Raw genomic sequence first — 7,335 nt, forward strand, 5'->3', positions numbered from 1 at the left:
AGTGGGAGCAATACAATGACATCATTCCTTCCTGTCATTTTCTTATTCCTCTGTTAAGTCCAGCCTGTAATGGCCCTGTGTATGATGTTCCACCATCTAGTCAGTGGCCGGTCTCCAGATCCAACAGATCTTGGTTACGTTTGAATTATTTTCTTTGACATCCTATCTGTTTGTCTTCTGCAATATCCTCACCATCATAACCTTTTGAATTGTAGCCAATCCAGTATCCTGACTTCACATTCTACTCTCCTTCTAACTTCTTAATTTGTGTTAAAATCAGGGCTGTCGATTAATTGCAGTTAACTCATGCAATTAACTCAAATTAATAGTAATTAATAAAATTATGATTAATCACAGTTTTAAACACACTGTTAAAAATAGAATACCAATTGAAATGTATTAAATATTTTTGGATGTTTTTCTACATTTTCAAATATATTGATTTCAATTACAATACAAAATATGAAGTGTACAGTGTTCACTTTATATTTATTTTTTATTACAAATATACGTACTGTAAAAATAATAAACAAAAAATAGTATTTTTCAATTCACCTCATACAAGTACTGTAGTGCAATCTCTTTATCGTGAAAGTGCAACTTACAAATGTAGAATTTTTTTGTTACATAACTGCACTCAAAAACAAAATAATGTAAAACTTTAGAACCTTCAAGTCCACACAGTCCTACTCCTTGTTTAGCCAATCGTTCAGACAAACAAGTTTGTTTACATTTACAGATGATAATGCTGTAGGGATATTAAAGAAGGTACTAACAGTGATTCTCCCAAGTGACAGTGACCCCCTCATAATTTGTCCCCCACACTTTAAAATCCAACAGTTTCACCAAGTACAAAAATCTCTTGGGTCATCTGTTAAAACTTGTAAGCTACTGTCTGTAGAAACCATTGATTATATCTATCCTGTGAAAGATACTTTATTACTATGTAAAACTTACAAACAAGTTAATTGACTTTGTTCTTGAAGTAATTGATATAATGTAAACAAACACTATAAGCTGTTAAGTGACTTTCACTTCATTCAACGGCTCCTAGGACAGACTCCCACTCTCTATGATTAAAGGGCCGGGAGTCTCAAATGAATTATCACACACCCCGAAAGTGGTGGAGACAGTAAATTAAAATGTGGTTAAGATATGGAATGAATACTGATGAATGCTTGATATACATAAATGGTTAGGGAGGTGCCAGCCTAGAAAGGGAGTATCCATCGGCCGAAGAATGTGTCAAGTGAATGACCAGACAATCCCTGGAGGGTAAACTGAGATCCACCTCATCACCTGGAAGGATGAGAAACACAAACTTTGGACAGTTTGGAGCCACCAGGAATGTGCCCAGAAATGTGTCCAGGAATGTACCATCTGCTGATTGAGTCAGCAACAGCAGAATGAAACAGCTCCCATAGACTAACATAGAAATTAAATCCTATAAGAATGGACTCTCAAGACTGAGGACTTTGAGTCTCTGGTTCTGCTGCCAGCCTCCAGGAGCATCAGGTGCACCTGACACAGACTCGGCTCCATCCTCATGACCAAGATACCTGGCCAGTAACTTGGCATGAGCAACTTCTAGGCTGGTAACTAGAACACCTATACAGAACTTGAATGAACGATTGTGTGAATGAATATATATGTGTGTGTGTGTGTGTATAAGGAATAAGTAGTGATAGGAATAAGTATTCAAACAATGTTGTTAACTTTTATCTTTTGCTTTATCGTTATATTTACAATAAATGTGGCATCTTTGCCTTATCCCTCTTAATAAGATCCTGCTGGTTTTTATTCTATTGGTATAACAATGCTACCCGCTTCTTATTTACAATTTCACATGAAAGTGAGAACAGGCATTCGCATGGCACTTTTGTAGCTGGAGTTGCAAGGTATTTATGTGCCAGACCATGCTAAACATTCGTATGCCCCTTCATGCTTTGGCCACCGTTCCACAGGACATGCTTCCATGCTGATGATGCTCATTTAAAAAATGTGTTAATTAAATTTGTGACTCAAATCATTGGGGGAGAAGTGTATGTCTCCTGCTCTGTTTTACCTGCATTATTCCATATATTTCATGTTAGAGCAGTCTCGGATGATGACCCAGCACATCTTGTTCGTTTTAAGGACACTTTCACTGCAGATTTGACAAAACGCAAAGAAGGTACCAATGTGAGATTTCTAAAGATTGCTACAGCACGTGGCCCAAGGTTTAAAAATCTGAAGTGCCTTCCAAAATCTAAGAGGGATGAGGTGTGGAGCATGCTTTCAGAAGTCTTAAAAGAGCAACACTCTGATGCAGAAACTACAGAACCCAAACTACCAAAAAAGAAAATCAACCTTCTGCTGGTGGCATCTGACTCAGATAATGAAAATGAGCACGTGTAGGTCTGCACCGCTTTGGATTGTTATCGAGCAGAACCCATCATCAGCATGGATGCATGTCCCCTGGAATGGTGGTTGAAGCATGAAGGGACATATGAATCTTTAGCACATCTGGCACATAAATACCTTGTGACACCGAAAACAATAGTGCCATGAGAACACTTGTTCTCACTTCCAGGTGACATTGTAAACAAGAAGTGGGCAGAATTATCTCCTGAAAATGTAAACAAACTTGTTTGTCTGAGCAATTGGCTGAACAAGAAGTAGGACTGGGTGGACTTGGAGGCTCTAAAGGTTTACATTGTTTTGTTTTTGAATGCAGGTTTTTTTTGTACATAATTCTATATTTGTAAGTTCAACTTTCATGATAAAGAAATTGCACTACAGTATGTGTATTAGGTGAATTAAATTCTATTTCTTTTGTTTTTTTAGGCTTGGTCTACACTAAACCCCCAAATCGAACTAAGGTACGCAACTTCAGCTACGTGAATAACGTAGCTGAAGTCGAAGTACCTTAGTTCGAACTTACCGCCGTCCAGACCCGGCAGGCAGGCTCCCCCGTCGACTCCGCGTACTCCTCGCGGCGAGCAGGATTACCGGAGTCGACGGGGAGCACTTCTGAGTTCGATTTATCGCGTCCAGACTAGACGCGATAAATCGAACCCAGAAGTTCGATTGCCTGCCGCCGAACCAGCGCGGTAAGTATAGACAAGCCCTTACAGTGCAAATACTTGTAATAAAAAATAAATATAAAGTGAGTACTGTACACTTTGTATTATGTGTTTTAACTGAAATAAATATATTTGAAAATGTAGAAAACATCCTAAAATATTTAAATGGTATTCTATTATTGTTTAATAGCTTGATTAATCATGATTAATTTTTTTATTGCTTGACAGTCCTACTTAAAATCATTTCACTTTACACCTGCCATCTTCCAAAGTGCACTTATTTCCATTGTCTCCAACCTTATGATCTCTGTTTCATTCAAAGCAGCTGCTTCCAGATCATAAAGTAATATTGTTAATAGAGTGATTTGATAAATTTTCATTTTGGCACCAAATGCAATGTTTTCATCATTCCATAATTTCACCAATTTCTGTGCAGAACTTGTAGCTAAAGCACATTTCCTTTTTAACCTCATCCTTGATGAATCATTGGCACTAATCAATCTTCCTAGGTACATATATTTTACTTGTTCTATGACTTTGCTGCTGCACTTCAACACTTTATCTATTGTCCTTTTCCAAGATGCAATCACTTTGTGTTCTTAGCATTTATTTTAAGTCCAAATTGACGATACCAATTTTCCAAGGTAGCAAAGAGTATCATCATTAATTCAAATGTCTGCCAGTTGCTGTCATCTGCAGAAGCTAAAGAGTTTAATTCTTGATCACCCAATTGTCACGCTCTCTGATTCGTCTACCATTCTTTATGTCCAATTTAAGAACATGATGAAAAGCGACAATGATTCCATGCCCCCTGTTTTACACCAAACTTTGACTTGAACCAGTTGCTTAATTTTCCACCAATTCTCACAACACTCAGGAGTCTTCATACATTATGTTTATAATTGCAGTTATCCTTTCTGGAACTCCTTATGATTTTACTATTTTCCATAATGCTTTCTTCCAAACCAAATACCTTTATGAAGTCTTTAATCCCTATTCTTGCTTTTTCCCCATCAACTGTTGAAGCATGAATATCTGATCAATGCAACTTTGGCCTGACCTAAAGTCACACTGTTCCTTACCTACTACCTCCGGTAAAACTGGCATTAATCTGTTGATAATTACTTTCATCATGATTTTCCCCAGTACTGATAATGAACTTATTCCTCTATAAATATTTGGATCAGCAGGATATGATTTCTTTAGGTTTGGTACAACTGTTTAGCCAGTTGACCAGTACCTCCTCTTGCTCCCATATTTTCTTATATATATTTTCCTAATGCTTTGATAGCACTTGTCCTGCTGGATTTTAGCAGCTTAGCTGTTATACTGTCTATTCCTGTAGCTTTCCCATTTTTTATAACTGCTTCACTGCTTTTCCTATTTCTTCTTCTTTGGTGGTTCAGTGCGGATATCCATTCTGCCCTGCAAGCTGCCCTGTTCATCTAGCATGTCTAGAATATTTGCATCTGGATATATTACAGGATTCATCACTTTTTTCAAAATGCTCCTTCCAAACTTCCAGCACCTCTTTGGCATTTGCTATCAATTTATTGTTAGCCTTTCTTACTGCTTGTATTATTGGCCTGATTGTGTTTGCATACAACTTTTTTGTATATCATTTTTATATCTTGTTTTCTTGATGCCTCCTCTTGTTTTGGAGCCTCTTTTTTCCAGAACTTTTGCTTGTCCAATGTTTGTGATTTCTTCACCACTGCATACACTTTTACTACTACTTTTCCAGAAGTCAGCTGGTTTACACTTTTCCTGTAATGTTCTTCTTTTTGTTGCTTGTCCATTGTCATTGTTTGCTTGCAGCCTAGGAAGATACTGGAAGGTGTATTTTGTATTGCATCCTTGAATATTTCATATCCCAGTCTGAAATGAGATTTCTTCATCATCTTAAATTAATGGCCTGAAAGTCCTTCCAAACATCACCTTGTATACCTCCCTCAGAACTTTCCTTTTAACTTAAGATCAAATGTGGTTCTAGTTTTTCTTGGACTTAAAATTAATCTTTCCCATTAGTAGTTCATGTTCACTGCCACACTGGGCACTTCTATCTAAAATCCAACAGTGACTTTTTATGCCCTTTTATTGATACTAATAATGTGGTCAATCTGGCTTTTGATTGGGCCACCTGGTAAATTCCATGCAATCTTTCTAAGGAAACCAAGTACCACCCAATAATCATACTGTGCTTCTCACCGCAAGTTCTTAACCTTTACCCACTACCATTAGCTGTCCCAGTGCTGTGTAGTCTAACACTTTTAATTTGCTTACCAGGTCCACTACCAATGTTTGCATTCATATCTCCCATTATCAAAATCATATCTTCATCAGGGCTCATCTACGATGCTGTCTAGCTGTTGATAAAATCTGACCACCTCTGCTGCTTCTGTTGGTGCATAAGAGCAGATCACATTTATGCAGTTTACTATAGGCAGTAGTAAACCTTGCTATGACATCTGTTCAGACACCAGTTTTGAGCTGTTCAATGTTCTCTTGTCCATTTCTGTCGCAACCTCATCCCTATGCTTCGCTTGTCCACTTGAATGTCCAGAATAAAAGAGAGTATAATTTCCAACTGTGAACTCTCCTATATCCAGCCACTGTGTCTTGTGTATGTCAGCAAAGAAACTTGTAACTTCCTTAATTCCTCTGAAACTAGCTCAGTCTAGCCTGGAACTAATAGAATTTTAATATTCAAACTCACAATACATGTAATATGTTTAGTCATTATCTGAAATCCATGACCATTTCCATTTGCTAGGTTTGATAGACTTGTTTCAAAATCCATATAAGTCAGTCTGTCTGGCTGTCCTGTTTTATGACAAGTATGTTTTGGATGTTATAGCTTGTTAGGCCAATCTGCTTTATCCAGCTCATGGGAATGCCATGTCATACCTGTTCCTAGCATGTCGGTAGGTTATCAGCAGTTGCACCCTAGTTTGCTTCTTCTCCATGGATAACAAGCTTGGACTGCTGGGATCTGAAATCATTTTTTTCTTTGTCCTAAACATCTGGATAACTGCTTACTGCTATGTTGTTTATAAAATTAATAGAAAACCACATGGTGTGCATTTATAGTATGCCTGGCAACTAGCCTGGCATTGAGTTGGCTCAGAAATGGCAGAGAACAAAGGTGAGCTTTATGCCACCTTTTCAGACCCTCCCACATTGTATTACTCCTCATCTACACCTAAGGATTTAGCTCATGATGAGCTCACATGAGTGTCTATTAAATACTACTGTAAATTGGCTTTCAAAAGTTTGAATGTGGATGCAAATCATGTTAACCTGTTTTAAACAATGTTAGTTTTCTTAACATGCTTGTAGTATGGACAGTGCTTCTATTGCAAGACTTTTTCGGATTATGGCTCTGTTGTGCTAAATTGCAATTAAATGAAGATTTTAAACATCGCTTTCCATGCTATTGAAATGTGCAACGTTTCATGTGTCTTTTCTTCTAATAGTCCACAATCCTATTTAAAGAATCTAGGGTGCTTTCTAAGTGCTCACTAACAATCAAAGCTAGATGAGAAGAGGTATTAAATGCTTGAGTAGTGAATCAAGTAACCCCCTTTCTTCAGATCTCTTCCTACTTCTGAAGTCATGTCAGGTTCATGGCTCTCTCCTAAAAGTGAATACCCAAGGTTTCCAGACAGCTTTATGATTCCATGAAGATTTACAAGATCTGCCTATACACTACGCTTTGAATCCTGCTTTGTTGAAACTAAACTCTCTTTCTCTCTCCCCACCTTGTGTTTACTGTTTTTCAATACATATATTGTGGTACAAGCTCATCTTACAGGTTTATTGCAGGTTGTGAACTGTCTCTAGCTCAAGAACATCTTTTATTATGTTGGTATTTTGGTTCATTTTAATTTATATAGCATATGTCATGTAAACTGTTAATCTGTGTATTTTAATTGAGTGCCTTGAGGACTGGTAAATTACATACAGACACTTGACAAAACATGCAGAGAAAAAACAAATACAATGTGAAAAAGTGATATGGAAGCAAACTTATCTTTAAGTTTCTGTGTAACGTGTTGCATAGTTACTCACCTCAGCCATTACAGTATTCACTTTTTAAGAAACAGACAGGCCAAGAGAAACCTGAATCAATCCACCTTAAATGATGCACAGTTAAGAGGTGTAGAGAAAGCCATTTATGCCAGAGCGGCATATCCTGAGAAGCTCAGAGCGTAGATGTGTAGGCATAGCATGTGCTCATAGCGATGGGGCACAGGGAGAGCTGCTGCTC

This window comes from Chrysemys picta, chromosome 2 (assembly GCF_011386835.1).
Source record: "Chrysemys picta bellii isolate R12L10 chromosome 2, ASM1138683v2, whole genome shotgun sequence".
NCBI lineage: Eukaryota > Metazoa > Chordata > Testudines > Emydidae > Chrysemys > Chrysemys picta.